Source organism: Bombina bombina, chromosome 6, assembly GCF_027579735.1.
Source record: "Bombina bombina isolate aBomBom1 chromosome 6, aBomBom1.pri, whole genome shotgun sequence".
NCBI lineage: Eukaryota > Metazoa > Chordata > Amphibia > Anura > Bombinatoridae > Bombina > Bombina bombina.
In genome coordinates this window covers 795,709,165-795,734,827 of record NC_069504.1, presented here as the reverse complement: position 1 = coordinate 795,734,827, position 25,663 = coordinate 795,709,165, and positions in this window count along the sequence as shown.

Below are 25,663 nucleotides of genomic sequence, written 5' to 3'. Positions count from 1 at the left end.
AAACACTATTTTTTTATTAACCCCTAATATGCCGCTCCCGACATTGCCGCCACTATAATAAACATATTAACCCCTAAACTGCCGCACTCCTGCATCATAAACACTAGTTAAATATTATTAACCCCTAATCTGCTGTCCCTAACATTGCCGCAACCTACATTACTGTTATTAACCCCTAATCTGCTGCTTCCAAAATCGCTGTCACTATACTAAAGTTATTAACCCCTAAACCTAACCCTAAGTCTAACCCTAACACCCACTAATTTTAATATAATTAAAATAAATCTAAATAAAAATTACTATCATTAACTCATTAACTAAATAATTACTATTAAAAACTAAATACTTACCTGTAAAATAAACCCTAAGCTAGATACAATATAACATTGTACATTGGAACAGCCAATAGAATGCAAGCTCAATCCTATTGGCTGATTGGATCAGCCAATAGGATTGAAGCTCAATCCTATTGGCTGATTGCATCAGCCAAAAGGATTTTTTCACCTTTAATTCCGATTGGCTGATAGAATTCAGCAGAGTCGGGAACAAGCCAGGGATCAGGAACCAGGAAGGACGCCAGGCATCCAGGTAATACACAGGAACTCTCACAAACAGGTCTCAGATAGTGATGTTGGGAACCTTAAAATTTCGGTTCGCGAACTTCCGCGACTGTTCGCGAACCGGCGAACCGCGCAAACCGCCATTGACTTCAATAGGCAGGCGAACTTTAAACCCACAAGGACTCTTTTCTGGCCACAATAGTGATGGAAAAGTTGTTTCAAGGGGACTAACACCTGGACTGTGGCATGCCGGAGGGGGATCCATGGCAAAACTCCCAAGGAAAATTACATAGTTGATGCAGAGTCTGGTTTTAAGCCATAAAGGGCCTTAATCACCTAACATTCCTAAAATGTTTTTGAATAACGTGCTTTAAAACATCAGGTATAATGTTGTATCGATCAGGTAGTGTAAGGGTTACGCCCGCTTCACAGTGACAGACCAAACTCCCTGTGTAACGCACCGCAAACAACTGCAAACAGTCCATTTGCACAACCACGAGTTAGATAGATTTGATAGTTAGATACATACATTACATAGATCAATAGATGCAATATACATATGATAGATACAAATTACATAGATCAATAGATGCAATATACATTTGATGATAGATACGAATTACATAGATCAATCGATGCAATATACATTTGATAGATACGAATTACATAGATCAAAAGATGCAATATACATTTGATGAAAAGAAAAAGAGAGCGCCTCATAGTGCAGATATCTCTAAACAAGTGGGAAATTTTGTATTAACCAAAAGGCAGGTACTCACAAGTGAATTGGCACTTTTCGTTAAAAAAGTGCATACGAGCAGGCTGACATTCTCAGCAGTCAGTACGCTGACCAAAGCAATAAGGTGCCGGTCTCTCAGTGTCTCGCGGTCAAAGGACAAACTTCCAAAATCCCCTCTGTTGGATGCCGTACTTAGCAAGATGTTTACTTATTCCAATTGGAATCGGAACCTCTTGAACAACAAACAGTGTAAGCTGTTATAGGGCTATAATTCACGTCTCTTTGCACAAGGAAACAAAACTCAGTCCAGGCTGAGTAACTGAGAAAAAAAGTTTTTTATTTTTGGAGCTGATAACGCGTTTCTCGGCCGTTAGCTCCTGGCCGTTTCAATTACATACATTGTTAACAGGTACATTTAAAAAGGTGTACATATCACCTGATTGGATAAAACAGAACCAGTAGGCATATTGGTAACATTGTTGCAAAGAGACGATTTTGTTAGACATTCTTCTAAATGGCTGAAGGGAAGATACAATTTTTTAAAGGAATAAAAAACGATACAAACTAACTAACTAGTTAAGAACATGTATCTGTATAAAATATCGAGTGAAAAGTATTGTTAAAAAACACATTAAAATTGTTTGGATAAGTCTGTATCAAAAGACATTTTTCCGTAATATAAAACAGATTTTTCTCTTTATTTCTTGGTAAAAAACGAAAAAAGACGAAAAAATCTGCAAGTAACCCAGATTATTTTTGTTTGTTGAAAAAGATGTTTACGCTGACAAAATATATACATATGCTAAACGTATTTGTCGATATCTGTAAATATTTGGAAAATGTTTAAAGTGAGAATATTACTCTTATAGATTGGTTCTTTTCTTTTATTCTGGTTTTGTAATTGCTGGTTTTTGTATTATCGTTTATTGAAAAGTAGGATCGTGTATGACATCTGTAGATGCCACTTGGCCATTAAAAAGACCTATCAATAAGATAGGTTTATTCTGGTTTTGTAAGTGCTGGTTTTTGTATTTACGTTTCCTTGAACCTAGGAGTAGATTGGGACGTGGTGTTTAATCTTTTGGGAAGGTTTTGTGTGAATACTGGATATAAACAAGGTTTAATGACGCCTGGAAAAAATCCATTCTCTGTGTATTTACATCCTAGTAAAAAATGTGGTCAGTAGGGAACGGATGTTTGTAATAATGTAATAGAGAATGAAAGTAACTAAGACTTTCAATGTATTTATGTATATGGTATTTATATTTTTTATGTTAAAAATATATAATGGACGTCAAAATGCATATGGGACAGGTATACTATTAATAAAAGGCAGCTAGATCTAAATTGGAGTTGAGGCCTGCTGGATACAAAGTTTTAAGTTTATGTATCCAGAAAGTCTCACGTTGTCTGAGTGAAATCATTCTGTTATAGTCTGTGGAGGGGGGAATGAAGTCTATCGGATAAAATTTAAAAATAGATGGATTGCCACCATGTTTTCGGAGGCAATGTTCAGGTATACTATGTTTAATAGTGGTCTTTTTACAGTTCTTACAATTACGCCAATGCTCCCCCCAGCGTGTTCTGGCCTTCCTGGAGGTGCGGCCCACGTATTGGACCCCACAAATGCACTCTAAAACATATATGACATAGCTGGAGTTACAATTGAAAAATCTAGTTATTTCAAAACTTTCTCCTGTTGAGAATGATTTAAAAGTTTTCTTGCCTGAAGTAATATATTTACATGTTTGACATCTCTTCATGCCACATTTGTATATTCCTACCTGTTTTAGGAAAGAATTTGCTTTTTTGAGTTTCGGATTAGAAACTTTATGTTTTACTTTTTTGCTGGGGGCCAATTTGCTTCTTAATGTGGGGGCTCTAGTGTACACAATTCGGGGATGTTCTGATAATAATGGTTTTAGAATTGGATCTCTACAGACTATGTGCCAGTGTTTGTTCAAAATATGATGAATTTGTCGATAATTATTATTGTATTGGGTTATGAAAAGAGGGTCTAACTGTAAGGTGTTATTGGTATTGCTTTTCCCGGATTTCTTCTCTAAGAGGGTGTTTCTGTCTAATGATCTAGCTTTGTTTAAACAGTCATCTAAAAGTTTTTTAGGATATCCTTTGTCAATGAATCTCTCATATATGATGTTACTCTGTTGATCAAAGGTTTCTGGGTGTGAACAATTTCGTTTAATCCTTTCAAATTGGCTGTAAGGAATGTTTGCTAGCCATTTTTTGTGGTGATTGCTAGTAAAATTTAGATAGCTGTTACTGTCCACATTTTTAAAAAATGTTTTTGAGCAAAAGAAACCCTCATTGTCCCAACTCAAAGATAGATCTAAGAAATCTATTGATCTTTCGTGTATGACTGATGTAAAATTGAGACCCATTTGATTCTCGTTGAGCGATGCGACAAAAGCTGTAGCTGATGTTTGATCTCCTCTCCATAGAAAAATAAGATCATCTATATAGCGGCCATAGAACACCAGACTCGCCCCCATTGAGGAATTATAGATGTAGTTTTCCTCAAACATGCCCATAAACAAATTGGCAAAACTGGGGGCGAATCTGGTGCCCATGGCCGTTCCCTTGATCTGTAAGAAAAAGGAGTCTTGATACATAAAATAGTTGTGATGAAGAATGTATTCAATACATTCCAAAGTATATTCTTTTTGTGCATTAGGCATGTACTGATCTCTGTTGAGAAAGAGTGAGATGGCTTTTAGACCTAAATGGTGTGTGATGTTGGAATATAATGCTCCAACATCACAGGAGATCCAAAGAAGGTCTCCTGTGTTGGTATGATGTTTCAATTTGTTCAAATGATCTGTGCTGTCTTTAATATAGGACGGTAGACCAAGAACATATTTCTGTAACAAAAGATCAATATAGTAGGATAAATTATAAGTGAGATTATCAATGCCTGCGATGATGGGGCGTCCTGGGGGATTTTCTAAATTTTTGTGTATTTTTGGGAGGTGATAGTAGTGTGCTATACTTGGGTTCGTTACTTTGAGAAAGAGTTTTTCGTCTTTATTGAGGATTTTTTGGTCTATTCCTTTTTGTATTAATCTCTGGTAGCTTTTGAGAAATTGCTCAGTGGGATCTTGTTTAAGAATTCTATAATAATTGGCATCCTTTAGAATTCTATCCGCTTCTTTTAGATAGTCAGTGATATTTTGAATAATGATGCCTCCTCCCTTATCTGCATCACGTATAATGATGTTAGAATTGTTAGATAGGGAGTGGATAGCTTGTTTCTCTTGTAAATTGATATAGAATTTGTTTTATAGATACGAATTACATAGATCAATAGATGCAATTTATATTTTATAGATACGATTGATAGTTAGATAGATTTGATAGATAAATAGATAGATTTGATAGATATATGATTTCCCTGACAGAGTATAACATAAGACATGCGGGTCCTGGGACCTGTGGTGTGTTAAGTAGTATTATTCTTAGCAGTTTACTACCTGTTACTCCCCCTATCGGGGGAGGTCTATATGGCCTGCATTTTTGGAACAGGGAGATGGAAGAAGATGATTGGTCTGTCCTCCTACTTCAAATTTGGCCGAAACACAAGTGGCTGTCTCAAATCAGTCCAGCCACGAGATAGATAGATTTGATAGATAGATATACATAGATTGATAGTTAGATAGAATCGATAGAAGATAAATAGATCGATTTGATAGATATATAATTACCCTGACAAAGTATAATAATAAAACATGCGGTCTGTGACCCATGGTAACTAGGTTGTGTTAAGTAGTACTATTCTTAGCACTTTAATCCCTGTAACTCCCCCTATCGGGGGAGGTCTATATGGCCTGCATGATTACCCTGACAAATTATAACAACAAGACATGCGGTCTGGGACCCATGGTAACTAGGTTGTGTTTATATTAGTACTATTCTTAGCACTTTAATCCATGTTACTCCCCCTATCTGTGTAGGTCTATATGGCCTGCATGATTACCCTGAGAAAGTATAACAGCAAGACATGCGGTCTGGGACCCATGGTAACTAGGTTGTGTTAAGTAGTACTATTCTTAGCACTTTAATACCTGTTACTCCCCCTATCGGGGGAGATCTATATGGCCTGCATGATTACCCTGACAAAGTATAACAACAAAACATGTGGTCTGGGACCCATGGTAACTAGGTTGTGTTAAGTAGTACTATTCTTAGCACTTTAATACCTGTTACTCCCCCTATCGGGGGAGGTCTATATGGCCTGCATGATTACCCTGACAAAGTATAACAACAAAACATGCGGTCTGGGACCCATGGTAACTAGGTTGTGTTAAGTAGTACTGTTCTTAGCACTTTAATCCCTTTTACTCCCCCTATCGGGGGAGGTCTATATGGCCTGCATGATTACCCTGACAAAGTTTAACAACAAAACATGCGGTCTGGGACCCATGGTAACTAGGTTGTGTTAAGTAGTACTGTTCTTAGCACTTTAATCCCTTTTACTCCCCCTATCGGGGGAGGTCTATATGGCCTGCATGATTACCCTGACAAGTATAACAACAAAACATGTGGTCTGGGACCCATGGTAACTAGGTTGTGTTAAGTAGTACTATTCTTAGCACTTTAATACCTGTTACTCCCCCTATCTGGGGAGGTCTATATGGCCTGCATGATTACCCTGACAAAGTATCACAACAAGACATGCGGTCTGGGACCCATGGTAACTAGGTTGTGTTAAGTAGTACTGTTCTTAGCACTTTAATCCCTGTTACTCCCCATATCGGGGGAGGTCTATATGGCCTGCATGATAACCCTGACAAAGTATAACTACAAGACATGCAGTCTGGGACCCATGGTAACTAGGTTGTGTTAAGTAGTACTGTTCTTAGCACTTTAATACCTGTTACTCCCCTATCTGGGGAGGTCTATATGGCCTGCATGATTACCCTGACAAAGTATCACAACAAGACATGCGGTCTGGGACCCATGGTAACTAGGTTGTGTTAAGTAGTACTGTTCTTAGCAGCTTAATACCTGTTACTCCCCATATCGGGGGAGGTCTATATGGCCTGCATGATTACCCTGACAAAGTATAATAATAAAACATGCGGTCTGGGACCCATCATAATTAGGTTATGTTTAGTAGTACTATTCTTAGCACTTTAATCCCTTTTACTCCCCCTATCGGGGGAGGTCTATATGGCCTGCATGATTACCCTGACAAAATATAACAACAAGACATGCGGTCTGGGACCGATGGTAACTAGGTTGTGTTAAGTAGTACTATTCTTAGCACTTTAATCCCTGTAACTCCCCCTATCGGGGGAGGTCTATACGGCCTGCCTGATTACCCTGACAAAGCATAATAATAAAACATGCGGTCTGGGAGTCATGGTAACTAGGTTGTGTTAAGTAGTACTATTCTTAGCACTTTAATCCCTTTTACTCCCCCTATCGGGGGAGGTCTATATGGCCTGCCTGATTACCCTGACAAAATATAACAACAAGACATGCGGTCTGGGACACATGGTAACTAGGTTGTGTTAAGTAGTACTATTCTTAGCACTTTAATCCCTGTAACTCCCCCTATCGGGGGAGGTCTATACGGCCTGCCTGATTACCCTGACAAAATATAACAACAAAACATGTGGTCTGGGACCCATGGTAACTAGGTTGTGTTAAGCAGTACTATTCTTAGCACTTTAATCCCTTTTACTCCCCCTATCGGGGGAGGTCTATATGGCCTGCCTGATTACCCTGACAAAATATAACAATAAGACATGCGGTCTGGGAGCCATGGTAACTAGGTTGTGTTAAGTAGTACTATTCTTAGCACTTTAATATGTGTTACTCCCCCTATCGGGTGAGGTCTATATGGCCTGCCCGATTACCCTGACAAAATATAACAACAAGACATGTGGTCTGAGACCCATGGTAAGGTTACTTCCTTTTGCACAATAGAGTACAGGTATGGCATCGATTTTAGGAACCCGGAGATAATTTTTAGGAACCGGGAGATGGAAAAAAATGCTTGGACACCCAGTACAGGTCGTTCTCCTTCAGCCTTTTTATACGAGGGTCCAGGACCCTCAACAGAAACAACAGCATGAAACACCACATATGCCATCCTTTTGCACAATAGAGTACAGGTATGGCATCGATTTTAGGAACCCGGAGATAATTTTTTGGAACCCGGGATATGGAAAAAGATGCTTGGACACCCAGTACAGGTCATTCTCCTTCAGCCTTTTTATACAAGGGTCCAGGACCCTCAACAGAAACAACAGCATGAAACACTACATATGCCATCCTTTTGAACAATAGAGTACAGGTATGGCATTGATTTTAGAAACCCGGAGATAATTTTTAGGAACCGGGAGATGGAAAAAGATGCTTGGACACCCAGTACACTTCGTTCTCCTTCAGCCTTTTTATACGAGGGTCCCGGACCCTCAACAGAAACAACAGCATGAAACACCACATATGCCATCCTTTTGAATAATCCAGTACAGGTATGGCATCGATTTTAGGAACCCAGAGATATTTTTTAGGAACCGGGAGATGGAAAAAGATGCTTGGACACCCAGTACAGGTCATTCTCCTTCAGCCTTTTTATACGAGGGTCCCGGACCCTCAACAGAAACAACAGCATGAAACACCACATATGCCATCCTTTTGAACAATCCAGTACAGGTATGGCATCCATTTTAGGAATACAATAAAAAGAAGTCCCACACACTAGGAAAGAACTGTATGACTGTGTGAGTCGACTTACCGCGTCCGGTCCTAGGGGGTGATCTGTGGTCGGCCTGGCACTTGGCACTGGATATTGGTGATCCGTGATCACCGGGGATTTCTTCTCTCCTTATCCTGCAATGCTTTTTCGCCCAGGGTGCCTTGGAGCTCCTCGACTCCGCCAGTTGCCGCAACTCAATACAGAACCCACCCTCCTCAGATGCGTGCGGCTCTTCCTATAGGTCAATGGCTCTGGACGTCACCACCCGGTAAGCTGTCTGTCCAATCCGCGAGTAGGGGAGGGGAGGAGGCGCAAACCTCGTCTGTGCTCACTGTGGAGGGATCCGCTAGTCACAGGAAAATGAAAGTAACAGGAGCACCAGTAGATGAAAGAAAACAGCGTTTATTTTCAGAACAACGCTGAGTATAAAAGGCACTCAAAAACAAAAAGTCTTATCTTGTTACAACAACAACGTAACTGTTCATGATAAAGTAGTGCTCTTGGAGTACTGACGGCAGCTGATTGCTGAAATAGGTAGGAAGGTCAGAGAACAGTTGACGCGTTTCGGCTGCAAAGCCGTAGTCTTAGCTGATAAAAAATAAAAAACAAGCGCCCTTTTTCTAGGGCTGACATTCCTCCTATTGGGCAATCAGTTGAGCCAATCCGGACTGCTTACAACTGTCAAAACACCATTTAACCCTCGAACACACCATTTGTTGGGCTAAGAATATTGCTAAGCAAATAACATCTAACATATGCTTGTCCGTATGTGAATTCATATCATTCAAAAATAATAATAATATTGCTAATAATGAACAAAAATACAATCTTATTATTACAAGAGCGAAACCAGAATGATAGCAAAATAATAATAATATATATAATATTGAAATAATTATATTTACACCTAAACAATTCGCTCATATATTAACAGTCATAATGCAAAATGATAGCAAAACTGATAAACGGGTACAATCTTAACGATTGACTGGGTGGATGGTTATGTATGGGTTACAGTGGATGTCAAGTCTCTGTACTCATCAATCCCTCACGAACAGGGATTACTAGCTGTGGAGTACTATATGAGAAAGTACTACGGGAGTAATCTGACACTGTGTGAATCTGTGGGAAGAGTCACTAGGTTCTTACTCACCCACAATTTCTTTGAGTTTAACGGCCAATTCTATCTCCAAATATGTGGTACAGCTATAGGGGCTAAGTTTGCCCCCTCCTACGCCAACCTGTTCATGGGTTGGTGGGAGGAGGACCACATATTTGGAGAAAGAAACCCACACAGACAGAACATAGTGTTTTTTAGAAGGTTTATAGACGACCTTCTGTTTGTGTGGAAGGGGGGCCTAACCAGTATCCCACAATTCATTGAATATCTCAATAACAATGATAAGGGGATATAATTCACCTTTGAAGTTGGTGAAAAAAGCATCAATTACCTTGATGTAACTCTGACTGGTAGACCAGGTGAAAAAGTGACATCCACAATGTACAGAAAGCCAATCACAGGCAATACCCTATTACATGCCAGAAGTTGCCACCCCCAGAATCTCTTCAAAGCAGTGGCAAAAGGGCAATTCATGAGGGTAAAATGGAATTGCAGCCATTCAAAAGACTTTGAAAAAGAGAGCAGTGCACTGACCAGAAGGTTAAAAAATAGGGGATATGCACATGCAATAATCAAAAATGCAGAGCAATCAGTCAGAAATGTGGATAGGGAAAATCTACTTGCACCAAAAACCAAAGATTCAAACGAAGGTAAAACCTTTAAACAGAGACCCACATTCCTTACTGATTACTCGGTGGAGTACCCCAAAATTTGCAACATCATCAGAAAACATTTTGATAAGCTTTCTGCGGATGATGACCTAACGGACATATCCAGTTTCGGGTGCCAATTCTCCTACAGGAGGAACAGGTCAATTGGAAATACAGTAGCGCCAACCAAGTTAAAAAAGACCGAATCAGGAGGTTCAGCATGGCTACTAGTAAAGGGTATGCACAGGTGTAACTACAAGGATTGTATGGCCTGCGAAAAAGTTGAGTGTGGCGAAACTTTTCAATCTACGGTCACAGGCCAACAATTTGGCATAAAAACATGCATAACGTGCAGGTCAAAATATGTAATATACTTGATTACATGTACATCATGTAGAATCCAGTACGTAGGGTTAACTACACGAGAGATAAGATCACGAATAAGGGAGCACCTCTCTACCATCAGAGCAGGGAAATCAAGCACTCCCCTAGTGAAACATTTTGCACTTGAACACAATAAAAGCACTGAGAGTTTTAGGTGGATGGCCATTAAAAATGTGCCAGTACCACCGAGAGGTGGGGACAGGGAAAAAGCCCTAGGCAGACAGGAGGTGTTCTGGATCTTCAAGTTGAAGACCAGGACACCTTCAGGATTAAACTCTGCCTTCGATTTAATTAATTATTGGTACTAGTCAACATCCCTTAAACTAAAGGTATATGATACTAGATTTTACCAACTATGAGTGAATATATATTCCACTAACATTTGTACATACACTTGGACAATACACTCTTATACATCAGTGTATCACAATACACAGGGGGCAAATGCAAGAAAATGTCAATAAGCAGTACAACGTCTCTAATAAGCAAATCAGTGGGACTTTATTTATAAGGAACCATCAAAAGCACTATATAAGAAATATTCCCTAAAAAGGATCTAGCCAGAGAAGAGTTAATAGCTTAGGATTTAACTACACTTGAGTGAACTATCTAGGAATAATTATAACTATTACAATATTAATTTTGCTCTTAAAACGATAAGATTGTACCCGTTTATCAGTTTCGCTATCATTTTGCATTATGACTGTTAATATATGAGCGAATTGTTTAGGTGTAAATATAATTATTTAGATATTATATATATTATTATTATTTTGCTATCATTCTGGTTTCGCTCTTGTAATAATAAGATTGTATTTTTGTTCATTATTAGCAATATTATTATTATTTTTGAATGATATGAATTCAAATACGGACAAGCATATGTTAGATGTTATTTGCTTAGCAATATTCTTAGCCCAACAAATGGTGTGTTCGAGGGTTAAATGGTGTTTTGACAGTTGTAAGCAGTCCGGATTGGCTCAACTGATTGCCCAATAGGAGGAATGTCAGCCCTAGAAAAAGGGCGCTTGTTTTTAATTTTTTATCAGCTAAGACTACGGCTTTTCAGCCGAAACGCGTCAGCTGTTCTCTGACCTTCCTACCTATTTCAGCAATCAGCTGCCATCAGTACTCCAAGAGCACTACTTTATCATGAACAGTTACGTTGTTGTTGTAACAAGATAAGACTTTTTATTTTTGAGTGCCTTTTATACTCAGCGTTGTTCTGAAAATAAACGCTGTTTTCTTTCATCTACTGGTGCTCCTGTTACTTTCATTTTAGTGTATCCATTTTAGGAACCCGGAGATAATTTTTAGGAACCGGGAGATGGAAAAAGATGCTTGGACACCCAGTACAGGTCGTTCTCCTTCACCCTTTTTATACGCGTGTCCCGACTCCCGGACCCTAAACAGAAACAACAGCATGAAACACCACATATGCCATCCTTTTGCACAATAGAGTACAGGTATAGCATCGATTTTAGGAACCCGGAGACAATTTTTAGGAACCAGGAAATTGAACAAAAAATGTGCTTGGACACCCAGTACAGGTCGTTCTCCTTCAGCCTTTTTATACGATGGTCCACGACCCTCAACAGGCACAACAGCATGAAACACCACATATGACATCCTTTTGCACAATAGAGTACAGGTATGGCATCGTTTTTAGGAACCCATAGATAATTTTTCGGAACCGTGAGATGGAAAAAGATGCTTGGTCGGTCCTCCTACTTCAAATTTGGGGCACTGCGCGTGCAATCTACTGTGCCACCAGATATGAGTGGTGTGTTAATGAGTACTATTCTTAACAGTTTCATCACTGTTATGTGCCTTTTTTTTGGTTTGGGTTTTGTAGCCACAGTGGAGCACCAGAGGCCAGAAAAATTAGGCATGTCCAAATGCCTGAAAAATTAGGTATTGTTGCAGCCGCTGCTGTAGCAGCGGCCAGAAAAATTGATGTTTGTAAAACAGTTAGAAAGTGCCCTAAAAACCTTGCGGCTTGAACACTAGTTGTTGGCGGATAAGTCACGCAAGTCATCCGGCATTTGAAGAAAAAATACGGCAGCGTGTGTACCATTTGTAGCCCAAGGCAGCTCATCTCATCATCAGGCCTTTTTTACGCAAATGTATCGCCCAATGTCAGTCCCTTCGGGATCCATCCCTCATTCATTTTAATAAAGGTGAGATAATCAAGACTTTTTTGACCTAGGCGACTTCTCTTCTCAATGACAAAACCTCCTGCTGCACTGAAGGTCCTTTCTGACAGGACACTTGAAGCGGGGCAGGCCAGAAGTTCGATTGCAAATTGGGATAGCTCAGGCCACAGGTCAAGCCTGCACACCCAGTAGTCAAGGGGTCCATCGCTCCTCAGAGTGTTGAGATCCGCAGTTAATGCTAGGTAGTCTGCTACCTGTCGGTTGAGTCTTTCTCTGAGGCTGGATCCCGAAAGGCTCTGGCGATGCATAGGAGTTTAAAAGGTCCGCATGTCCTCCATCAACAACACGTCAGGAAAGCGTCCTGTCCTTGCCGCCGTGGTCGTGGGAGGAGGATTACTTTCATCTCTTCCCCTGTTAGATTCCCGTTGTGCTGTGACATCACCCTTATACGCTGTGTAAAGCATAGTTTTTTATTATTTTCGAACTGCTCCATCCTTTCCGACTTGAGGGTATTTGGTAACATTTCAGTCACTTTATGCTTATACCGGGGGTCTAGTAGCGTGGACACCCAGTACAGGTCGTTCTCCTTCAGCTTTTTTATACGAGGGTCCCTCAACAGGCACGACAGCATGAAAGACCCCATTTGCACAAGGTTGGGTGCCGAGCTAATCATGTCCCGTTCCTCGTCCTCACTGATGTCACTGAAGGCATCTTCTTCCCCCCAGCCACGTACAACACCACGGGTACCAGATAGGTGACAACAACGAGCACCCTGGGATGCCTGTTGTGCTTGGTCTTCCTCCTCCTCCTCAAAGCCACATTCCTCCTCTGACTCCTCTTCCTCACAATCCTCTTCCTGCATTGCCGCAGGTCCAGCAAGCGATGCTGATAAGGCTGTTTCTGGTGGTGATGGACACCGCAACTCTTCCTCTTCACGCTCATCTACGGCCTGATCCAGCACTCTTCGCAGGGCACGCTCCAGGAAGAAAACAAATGGTATGATGTCGCTGATGGTGCCTTCGGTGCAACTGACAAGGTTTGTCACCTCCTCAAAAGGACGCATGAGCCTACAGGCATTGTGCATGAGCGTCCAGTAATTTGGCAAAAAAATCCCCAGCTCCCCAGAGGCTGTCCTAGCACCCCGGTCATACAAATACTCGTTAACAGCTTTTTCTTGTTGGAGCAGGCGGTCGAACATTAGGAGTGTTGAATTCCAACGTGTCGGGCTGTCGCAAATCAAGCACCTCACTGGCAGGTTGTTTCGACGCTGGATATCGGACAAGTGCGCCATGGCCGTGTAGGAACACCTGAAATGGCCACACACCTTCATGGCCTGCTTCAGGACGTCCTGTAAGCCTGGGTACTTATGCACAAAGTGTTCTACAATCAGATTACACACATGTGCCATGCACGGCACGTGTGTCAACTTGCCCAATTTCAATGCCGCCACCAAATTACTTCCATTGTCAGAAACAACCTTGCCAATCTCCAGTTGGTGCGGAGTCAGCCACTGATCCACCTGTGCGTTCAGGGTGGACAGGAGTGCTGGTGCGGTGTGACTCTCGGCTTTTAGGCAAGTGAACCCCAAGACGGCGTGACACTGCCGTATCCGGGATGTTGAATAGTACCTGGGGAGCTGGGGGATGCCGTTGATGTGGAGCAAGACGCAGCAGCAGAAGAGGACTCAGCCGAGGAAGAGGTTATGGAAGAGGATGGAGTAGTAGGAGTAGAGGAGGTAGCAGCAGGCCTGCCTGCAAGTCGTGGCGGTGTCACCAACTCCTCTGCAGAGCCACGCATTCCATGATTGGCAGCCGTCAGCAGGTTTACCCAATGCGCAGTGTAGGTGATATACCTGCCCTGACCATGCTTTGCAGACCAGCTATCAGTGGTCATATGGACCCTTGCCCCAACGCTGTGTGCCAGATATGCCATTACTTCCTTTCGCACAATCGAGTACAGGTTTGGGATTGCCTTTTGTGAAAAGAAATTTCGGCCAGGTACTTTCCACTGTGGTGTCCCAATAGATACAAATTTTTTGAAAGCCTCAGACTCTACCAGCTTGTATGGTAAAAGCTGGCGGGCTAAGAGTTCAGACAAGCCAGCTGTCAGACGCCGGGCAAGGGGTTGACTTTGGGAAATTGGCTTCTTACGCTCAAACATGTCCTTGACAGACACCTGACTGTGGGCAGATGACCAGGAACTGCTACGTATGAGAGAATGAGTGGAGGATGGTTGAGAGGGGGCAAGGAGGACAGCAGTGGTTGACGTGGCTGAAGATGCTGGAGCAGGAGGAGGAGGGTGGCTTTGAGTTTGTGTGCTGCTTCTACTCATGTGTTCTTCCCATCGGCGTTTGTGATGTGAGAGCATATGCCTTCGCAAAGCAGTTGTACCTAGGTGGGTGTTGGACTTCCCACGGCTCAGTTTCTTTTGGCACAGGTTGCAAATGGCATCGCTGTTGTCAGAGGCAGACACACACAAAAAATGCCACACTGCTGAGCTCTGCGATGACGGCATTCTGGTGGTGTCAACAGCATGCGTTGATTGGCATGCTGTCTGGCTGACCCCGGGTGCCGATGCATGCTGTCTGACTGTGCCACTAGCTCCTTGCGACGACCTCCCCCTGCTTCCAACTCGTCTCCTCCTCCTCCTCTCTGTCTCCCCATCTGAACTTTCCTCCGCTTCTTCTTCTTTTCTAGCGGGTACCCACGTGACATCCACGGACACATCATCATCAACCGCTTCACTGGTATCTGACACATCAACAAAGGAAGCAGCAGCGGGTACAACATCATCATCATCCTCACACCATACCTCCATGTCTGTAATGCTGCCTGACTGAGACATATCACTGTTATCTACATCCTCTGTCAATGATGGTTGCGCATCACTCATTTCTTCCAACTGATGTGTCAATAACTCCTCTGACAGATCAAGTGAAGCGGCTGTGGTGCTAGTGTTGGTGGTGGTGACTGGCGGGCGAGTGGCACTGGTGACTTGAGAGGTGCCCGAAGCACAGCTGGAGGTGGATGGTGCGTCAAGGTTAGGACTAGGAGCGGAAGCTGTAGAAGATTGGGTGTCCTGTGTTACCCATTCAACTAGGTCCTCCTCAGAACTTTTTGCGTCCCTGGCACCTGGCCTCTGAACACTGTGCATAGTTTTAGGGTCTAAGGGAATCACAGCACCACGACCACGACGGCACCTGCGGGGTGGCCTGCCTCTGCCTGTAATTTTTTTTTAAATGTACACTTACAATACTATTAAACAAATTATGAGTGGTGGCACTGGGCAAGTGGGCACAGTATACGCTGTGAGCCTGACACAAAAAAATCAGACTGATGTTTCAAAGTAAAAAATGTTTATTTTTTAAATATTAAAAGTACTGTTACAACAAATATGAGTGGTGCCACTAACTTGGCAAGTGGGCCTGGCACACACGCTGGCAGGCAGGCAACTTCAATTAGATTACTATAGTAGACTGATGTTTCACAGTCAAAAAAGTTTTTTTATTAAATATTTACAATACTGTTATAACAAATATGAGTGGTGGCACTAGTTGGCAAGTGGGCCTGGCACACACGCTGGCAGGCAGGCAACTGCAATTTAATTGCACTAGCAGACTGATGATTCACAGTCAAAAAAGTGTTTATTTTAAATATTTACACTACTGTTATAACAAATATGATTGGTGGCACTAGTTGGCAAGTGGGCCTGGCACACACGCTGGCAGGCAGGCAACTTCAATTAGATTGCTATAGTAGACTGATGTTTCACAGTCAAAAAAGTTTTTTTATTAAATATTTACAATACTGTTATAACAAATATGAGTGGTGGCACTAGTTGGCTAGTGGGCCTGGCACACACGCTGGCAGGCAGGCAACTGCAATTCAATTGCACTAGCAGACTGATGATTCACAGTCAAAAAAGTGTATTTTAAATATTTACACTACTGTTATAACAAATATGATTGGTGGCACTAGTTGGCAAGTGGGCCTGGCACACACGCTGGCAGGCAGGCAACTTCAATTAGATTACTATAGTAGACTGATGTTTCACAGTCAAAAAGTTTTTTTTATTAAATATTTACAATACTGTTATAACAAATATGAGTGGTGGCACTAGTTGGCAAGTGGGCCTGGCACACACGCTGGCAGGCAGGCAACTGCAATTCAATTGCACTAGCAGACTGATGATTCACAGTCAAAAAAGTGTATTTTAAATATTTACACTACTGTTATAACAAATATGATTGGTGGCACTAGTTGGCAAGTGGGCCTGGCACACACGCTGGCAGGCAGGCAACTGCAATTCAATTGCACTAGCAGACTGATGATTCACAGTCAAAAAAGTTTTTATTTTAAATATTTACAATACTAATATAACAAATATGATTGGTGGCACTAGTTGGCAAGTGGGCCTGGCACACACGCTGGGAGGAAGGCAACTGCAATTAGATTACACTAGCTGACTGATGTTTCACAGTCAAAAAAGTTTTTATTTTAAAATATTTACACTACTGTTATAACAAATATAATTGGTGGCACTAGTTGGCAAGTGGGCCTGGCACACACGCTGGGAGGCAGGCAACTTCAATTAGATTACACTAGCAGACTGATGTTTCACATTTAAAAAAGTTTTTATTTTAAATATTTACACTACTGTTATAAAAAAAATATGATTGGTGGCACTAGTTGGCAAGTGGGCCTGGCACACACGCTGGGAGGAAGGCAACTGCAATTAGATTACACTAGCTGACTGATGCTTCACAGTCAAAAAAGTTTTTTTTAAATAATTACACTACTGTTATAACAAATATGATTGGTGGCACTAGTTGGCAAGTGGGCACGCTGGCAGGCAGGAAACTGCAATTCAATTGCACTAGCAGTCTGATGATTCACAGTCAAAAAAGGTTTATTTTAAATATTTACAATACTGTTATAACAAATATGATTGGTTCCACTAGTTGGCAAGTGGGCCTGGCACACACGCTGGCAGGCAGGCAACTGCAATTCAATTGCACTAGCAGACTGATGATTCACAGTCAAAAAAGTTTTTATTTTAAATATTTTCAAAACTGTTATAACAAATATGATTGGTGGCAATAGTTGGCAAGTGGGCCTTTCATACACGCTGGCAGAAAGGCAACTTCAATTAGATTACACTAGCAGACTGATGTTTCACAGTAAAAAAATATTTTTAAAAAAATATTTACACTACTGTTATAACAAATATGATTGGTGGCACTAGTTGGCAAGTGGGCCTGGCACACACGCTGGGAGGAAGGCAACTGCAATTAGATTACACTAGCTGACTGATGTTTCACAGTCAAAAAAAGTTTTTATTTTAAATATTTACAATACTGTTATAACAAATATGATTGGTGGCACTAGTTGGCAAGTGGGCCTGGCACACACGCTGGCAGGCAGGCAACTGAAATTCAATTGCACTAGCAGACTGATGATTCACAGTCAAAAAAGGTTTTATTTTAAAATTTACAATACTGTTATAACAATTATTATTGGTGGCACTAGTTGGCAAGTGGGCCTGGCACACACGCTGGCAGGCAGGCGACTGCAATTCAATTGCACTAGCAGACTGATGATTCACAGTCAAAAAAGTTTTTATTTTAAATATTTACAATACTGTTATAACAAATATGATTGGTGGCACTAGTTGGCTAGTGGGCCTGGCACACACGCTGGCAGGCAGGAAACTGCAATTCAATTGCACTAGCAGACTGATGATTCACAGTCAAAAAAGTTTTATTTTAAATATTTACACTACTGTTATAACAAATATGATTGGTGGCACTAGTTGGCAAGTGGGCCTGGCACACACGATGGGAGGAAGGCAACTGCAATTAGATTACACTAGCTGACTGATGTTTCACAGTCAAAAAAGTTTTTATTTTAAATATTTACAATACTGTTATAACAAATATGATTGGTGGCACTAGTTGGCTAGTGAGCCTGGCACACACGCTGGCAGGCAGGCAACTGCAATTCAATTGCACTAGCAGACTGATGATTCACAGTCAAAAAAGGTTTTATTTTAAACATTTACAATACTGTTATAACAAATATGATTGGTGGCACTAGTTGGCAAGTGGGCCTGGCACACACGCTGGCAGGCAGGCGACTGCAATTTAATTGCACTAGCAGAGTGATGATTCACAGTCAAAAAAGTTCTTATTTTAAATATTTACAATACTGTTATAACAAATATGATTGGTGGCACTAGTTGGCTAGTGGGCCTGGCACACACGCTGGCAGGCAGGAAACTGCAATTCAATTGCACTAGCAGACTGATGATTCACAGTCAAAAAAGTTTTTATTTTAAATATTTACACTACTGTTATAACAAATATGATTCGTGGCACTAGTTGGAAAGTGGGCCTGGCACACACGCTGTCAGACAGGCAACTGCAATTAAATAACACTAGCAGACTGATGTAAAAGTTTTTTTTTTAAAAAGTTACACTAATGTTACAACAGATAGGAGTGGTGGCACTGAGGATAGAAGTAGGCACAGTATGTGCTGGCAGCCTGACACACAGGCTGGCACTAGTGGCAGGCTGGCCTGGCAACTAAAATTAAATAACACTAGAAGACTAATGTAAAAGTTTTTTTTTTACAAAATTTAAACTAATGTTACACCAGATAGGAGTGGTGGCACAGAGGATGGAAGTAGGCACAGTATATGCTGGCAGCCTGACACACAGGCTGGCCTGGCAACTAAAATTAAATAACACTAGAAGAGGACTGATGTAAACGTTTTTTTTTTTTAAATTTACACTAATGTTACACCAGATATAAGTGGTGGAAAACAGAGCGATTAATCACAGTATATGATGTGGGCCTGACACACAGGCCTGATGGAAAATGAAATTAGATTACACTAGCAAAATGATGTAAAAGTTTTTTTTTTAAATTTACACTAATGATTGTTAAGCAGATATCAGTGGTGGCACAGAGAAATTAACCACAGTATATGCTGTGAGCCTGACACACAGGCCTGATAGAAAATGAAATTAGATTACACTAGCAAAATGATGTAAAAGTTTTTTTTTTTAATTTTACACTAATGTTACACCAGATATCAGTGGTGACAGAGAGCAATTAATCCCAGTATATGATGTGGGCCTGACACACAGGCCTGATAGAAAATGAAATTAGATTACACTAGCAAAATGATTTAAAAGTTATTTTTATTTTTTTTAATTTACACTAATGTTAAGCAGATATCAGTGGTGGCACTAATCACAGTATATGTTGTGAGCCTCACACACAGGCTGACAGCCAGGCAAATGCAAATAAAATTACAAATTAAAAAAAAAAAAAAACGACTGAAGTTCTAGCCCTAAAAAGGGCTTTTTGGGCTGAAGTTCTAGCCCTAAAAAGGGCTTTTTGGGGTGCTGTCCTTACAGCAGAGATTAGATGAGTCCTTCAGGACTGTAGTGGACACAATACACTAGCCTAGCTATCTATTTCCCTATAAAATCACGAGCAGCAGCACTAACCCTCCTCTCACTAAGAAAGCAGGATCGTAATGAATCTAAAATGGCTGCTGCCCAGGAGCTGGGAGGGTCTGGGAGGGAGTGTCTGCTGCTGATTGGCTCAAATGTGTCTGCAGCTGTGAGATACAGGGTCAAAGTTTCCTCAATGATGACGAATAGGGGGCGGAGTCGAACATCGCATATGTTCGCCCGCCACGGCGAATGCAAACAAGCTATGTTCGCCGGGAACTGTTCTCCGGCGAACTGTTCGTAACATCACTAGTCTCAGACAACGCAAAGGCAAAGCATACTGAACAGAGGCCCTTTAAATAATAAGTGATGACATCACAATTCTGAGACTGCATTCTGTCTCACACGGATGATGCACAGCAGTTTGGCCATAAAAGGAAGTGCAGGAATTGAGCAGCATCCCCCACAATGCACCAGAGTCAGGAAGAGAGGTGAGTAAAATGGCAGCCAGCAGCACATGGCAAACACAACAGGGAAAAAACCCTGACAGTACCCTCCCCTCAACGACCCCTCCCCCGCGGGAGGACAAAAGGCTTATTGGGAAAACGGGCATGGAAGGCACGGAGGAGGGCGGGAGCATGAACATCAGAGGAGGAAACCCAAGAACGCTCCTCGGGACCGTAGCCTCTCCAGTGAACCAAATACTGTACACGGCCCCTGGACATACGAGAATCAATAATACTGCTGACCTCATACTCCTCATGGTTGTCAACAAAGATAGGACGGGGACGAGGCAACACAGTGGTAAACCGATTACAAACCAATGGTTTCAAGAGGGAGACATGAAAAACATTGGAGATGCGCATAGCAGGAGGAAGGTCAAGAGCGTAGGTCACAGGATTAATCCGTTGGAGTATTCGAAAAGGACCAACATAACAGGGAGCCAATTTATTGGAAGGCACACGAAGGTTCAAGTTGCGGTAGGACAGCCAAACTCTCTCACCAACCTGGTAGGAAGGTGCGGGCAGACGCCTACGATCAGCCTGGAACTATTGGCGCTGCATAGAACGATGAAGGCAATCCTGAATCTGCACCCACGTGGAACGGAGTTGCCGGAGATGCTCCTCCAAAGCCGGAATACCCTGGGACATGAATGAATCGGGCAACAAGGATGGTTGAAACCCATAATTCACCATGAACGGGGATATCTTGGAGGAAGCATTAATTGCACTATTATGAGCAAACTCTGCCCAAGGTAACAGTTCAGACCAATTATTGTGGTGATCTGAGACATAGCAACGGAGGAACTGTTCCATAGCTTGATTAGACCGTTCCGCAGACCCATTGGATTGAGGGTGATATGCCGTGGAGAAGGAAAGCTGGATCCCCATTTGAGCACAAAAGGAACGCCAAAATCTGGAGACAAACTGGCTACCCCGGTCTGACACTATCTCCTTGGGTAACCCATGTAAACGGAAGACCTCCCGGGCAAAAATTGAAGCAAGCTCCTGAGCGGTAGGCAGCTTAATCAAGGGAATGCAATGTGAAATTTTAGAAAAACGGTCAACCACCATAAGGATAACAGTATTGCCATTGGAAACAGGGAGCTCGACAACGAAGTCCATGGACAGATGTGTCCAAGGACGCTTACCATTAGCAATAGGTTGAAGAAGACCCACAGGAAGTAAATAGCCCGCAGCACCGGAGTCAACAAGAGGAGTCTTATTCTGTGCTCAAACTGAGCAGGAGGCAACATACGCAGCAACATCAGAACGAAGACCTGGCCCCCAGAATTGTCGAGTGACAGACCAAATCATTTGGTTCTTGCCTGGGTGACCTGTGGCTTTAGGATAGTGGTAAATGTGCAAAAGTTTTGTTTGAAGATTCTCTGGAACAAAACACTTACCACTAGGTTTCTCAGGAGGTGCATTGGTTTGTACAGCCAGGATCTCCTACCCCAAGGGAGAAGTCAAATTAGTACGTATGGTAGCCAAAATATGGTCAGGAGGTATAACAGGAGTAGGTACAGACTCCTCCTTGGACAGAGGTGAAAATTGTCGAGAGAGGGCATCAGCCCTAACATTCTTACTACCAGGCAGGTAGGAGACCACATAATTAAACTGAGACAAAAATAGCGCCCATCTGGCCTGTCCGGGTGACAAACGTTTTGCTTCAGATAGATAAGATAAATTCTTGTGATCAGTAAGAATGAGCACTGGCACGCTAGTACCCTCGAGAAGATGCCTCCATACCTTAAGTGCCAAAATTATGGCCAGTAATTCCCTGTCGCCAATTTCATAATTGCACTCCGCTGGAGATAATTTCTCAGAGAAGAAACCACACGGATGCAAGGAACCGTCAGGCGTAGGACGTTGAGACAAGAGAGCACCTACTCCAGTCTCAGACGCATCGACCTCAAGAACGAAAGGCCAGGGTTAAGATGAGCCAGAACTGAGGCGGCAGCAAAGGCAGTCTTAAGACTATCAAAGGCCTTAATGGCAGTAGGTGACCAATGGAGTGGATCATTCTCTTTACGGGTCATGTCTGTGATAGGTTTGACCAAGGAAGAAATTTTTTTAATAAACTTTCTATAGTAATTGGCAAACCCCAAAAAACGTTGAATAGACCGAAGACCAACTGGGCGAGGCCACTGCAGAACTGCAGATAACTTGTCAGGATCCATGGAGAACCCTGCAACGGAGATAACATAACCTAGGAAGGTTACTTGAGTCTGACGGAACTCACATTTCTCGAGTTTACAAAACAAGCTGTTCTCACGTAGTCTCTGAAGAACCCGTGTAACATCAGAACGATGAGCCTTAAGTGTGGGTGAGTGTATGAGGATGTCGTCTAAGTACACCCAACACACTGTTGCAACATATCTCGTAGGACATCATTAATAAATTCCTGAAAAACAGCATTACATAGGCCAAAGGGCATTACAAGATACTCATAATGCCCGCTCCTGGTGTTAAATGCTGTTTTCCATTCGTGGCCCTCCTTAATCCTAACGAGATTGTACGCTCCTCTCAAATCAAGTTTAGTAAAGAACGTAGCTCCCTTGAGGCGGTCAAAGAGTTCCGTAATAAGCGGAATAGGGTAAGCATTCTTAATGGTAAGGCGATTAAGACCCCTATAATCGATACATGGTCTTAACTCGCCACCTTTTTTCTTCACAAAGAAGAAGCCAGCCCCTGCAGGAGAGCAGGATTTGCGGATAATCCCCTGCGACAGAGCATCGGCAACATACTCCTCCATAGCACAATTCTCTGCAACAGACAGAGGGTACACCCGGCCCCGAGGAGGAATGGCTCCGGGTTGCAGGTCTATGGCACAATCGTAGGACCGGTGAGGAGGCAACGTACCGGCACGCACCTTGTCAAACACGTCTAGGAACTCTCGGTACTCCTCTGGCAATTGAGAAACCGAAGAAGTGCACAACACTTCAACTGGTTTCCGAAGACAAGAGGAAATACATTGCGGGGACCATGACAAAATTTCGGACCTGCGCCAGTCGAGACTGGGATTGTGCTTTTGGAGCCAAGGATAACCCAGAACAACCGGAAAATGTGGAGAGTTAATCACCTGGAACTGGAGGGTTTCAAAATGGAGAGCCCCAACAGCCATGGACAACGGAGCAGTTTCGTGAGTAACGAGTGTGGGCTGAAGGGGCCTACCATCAATGGCCTCAATAGCAAGCGGAACGGACTGAGGCAAAACAGGAATGGAGTGCTTTGATACAAAAGCACTGTCAATGAAATAGCCCGCAGCACCAGAGTCAACAAGAGCCTGGGTGACTATGGAGGAGTCCACCCAGGAAAGGACAACCGTGACCAAAGGTTTCTCCTTAAGCGGTTCCGGGGACGAGGATAAACCACCCAAGGTCTGCCCCCAACAGGACCTTAGGTGTGAGCGTTTCCCCGCCGTGTAGGACAAGACTTCAAAAGGTGGCCCTGTAGCCCACAATAGAGGCAGAGCCCCTCCCTCCTCCTAAAGGCCCTCTCCGCCGTGGAGAGGCGCGTGAATGCCAGCTGCATCGGCTCAGCAGTACCTGGTGACTCGGGACCAGGAGGCATGGGAGGAGAGGGAGCTATGGGTGGGAATGAACACGTAGGAGACAATGGAACAGGAGGCTTCCGCAAGTGCTCCTTGAAAGAGGGCCTCTCTCTGAGTCTGATGTCAATTAGGATCAAAAAAGACACCAATGCCTCGAGATCCTCTGGTAAATCTCTGACAGCAACTTTGTCTTTAATCGCATCAGAGAGCCCATGAAAGAAGGCGTCAACAAGGGCTTCATTGTTCCAAACTACCTCTGCGGCAAGCGTACGGAACTCAATAGCATACTGAGCAACAGATCTTGTACCTTGCTGAATGGACATGAGTTGTTTAGCAGCAGAGGAGGAGCGAGCCGGAACATCAAATACCCTTCGAAAGGAGGCCACAAAATCAGGGTAATTTGAAATCACAGGTTTATTAGTCTCCCACAAGGGATTAGCCCAGACAAGAGCTGTGTCAGAGAGTAACAAGATGAGAAATCCCACCTTAGCTCTGTCAGAGGGAAACGACTGAGGTAACATCTCAAAGTAAATGCCCACCTGGTTCAAAAACCCTCTGCACTGAATAGGATCGCCTCCATATCGCTGAGGTAGAGGTGCAGAACCGGACATGCTCCTGGTAGGCATAGGTGCAGCAGCGGAAACAGAAGCAGCCATAACTTGCGGGACACTTTGGTCCAAATGTGCAGTGAGTGTCAGCAGGGTTTGCAGGGCTAGTGCAAATTAATCCACGCGGTGATCCTGTACATCCATCCTGGGAATGATGGCAGGTAAAGGTGGATTATTAGCACTATCAGGATTCATGGCCTTTGCGTAATGTCAGGGTGCCAGGAATCAGACTGAGACGAGAAGTGCAAAAATAATCACACCTTTATTAATAGCAAAAAATAATAAAAAGTCCACAAGTCAAATAACAAGCCAGGAATCAAAACCAGAACTGGTAGTCAGACGAGCCGAGTCAGGAGCCAAAGCGAATAGTCAGACGAGCCGGAATCAGGAACAAGGAAAACAGCAGAGTCGGAAACAAGCCAGGGATCAGGAACCAGGAAGGACGTCAGGCAGCCAGGTAATACAGAGGAACTCTCACAAACAGGTCTCAGACAACGCAAAGGCAAAGCATACTGAACAGAGGACCTTTAAACAATAAGTGATGACATCACAATTCTGAGACTGCATCCTGTCTCACATGGATGATGCACAGCAGTTTGGCCATAAAAGGAAGTGCAGGAATTGAGCAGCATCCCCCACAATGCACCATAGTCAGGAAGAGAGGTGAGTAAAATGGCTGCCAGCAGCACATGGCAAGCACAACAGGGAAAAAACCCTGACAGGTTGTGTGGGTGGTGGGTTTTACTGTTGGGGGGTTGTTTGTATTATTTTATATTATTTTATTTTATTAAGTAAACGATCTGATTACTTTGGGGCAATGTGTAGATTAGGTGTAATTAGTTTAAATATTTGATAATTTCTTATTTATTTTGTGTAATTTAGTTAATTGTATTTAATTAATGTAATTTATTTAATTGTAGTGTAAGGTTAGGTGTTAGTGTAACTCAGGTTAGGTTTTATTTTACTGGTAAATTTGTATTTATTTTAGCTAGGTAATTAGTAAATAGTTAATAACTATTTACTAACTATTCTACCTAGTTAAAATAAATACAAACTTAGCTGTGAAATACAAATAAAACCTAAGCTAGATACAATGTAACTATTAGTTATATTGTAGCTAGTTTAGGGTATATTTTACAGGTAAGTATTTAGTTTTAAATATTAATTATTTAGTTAATAATAGTAAGTTTTATTTAGATTT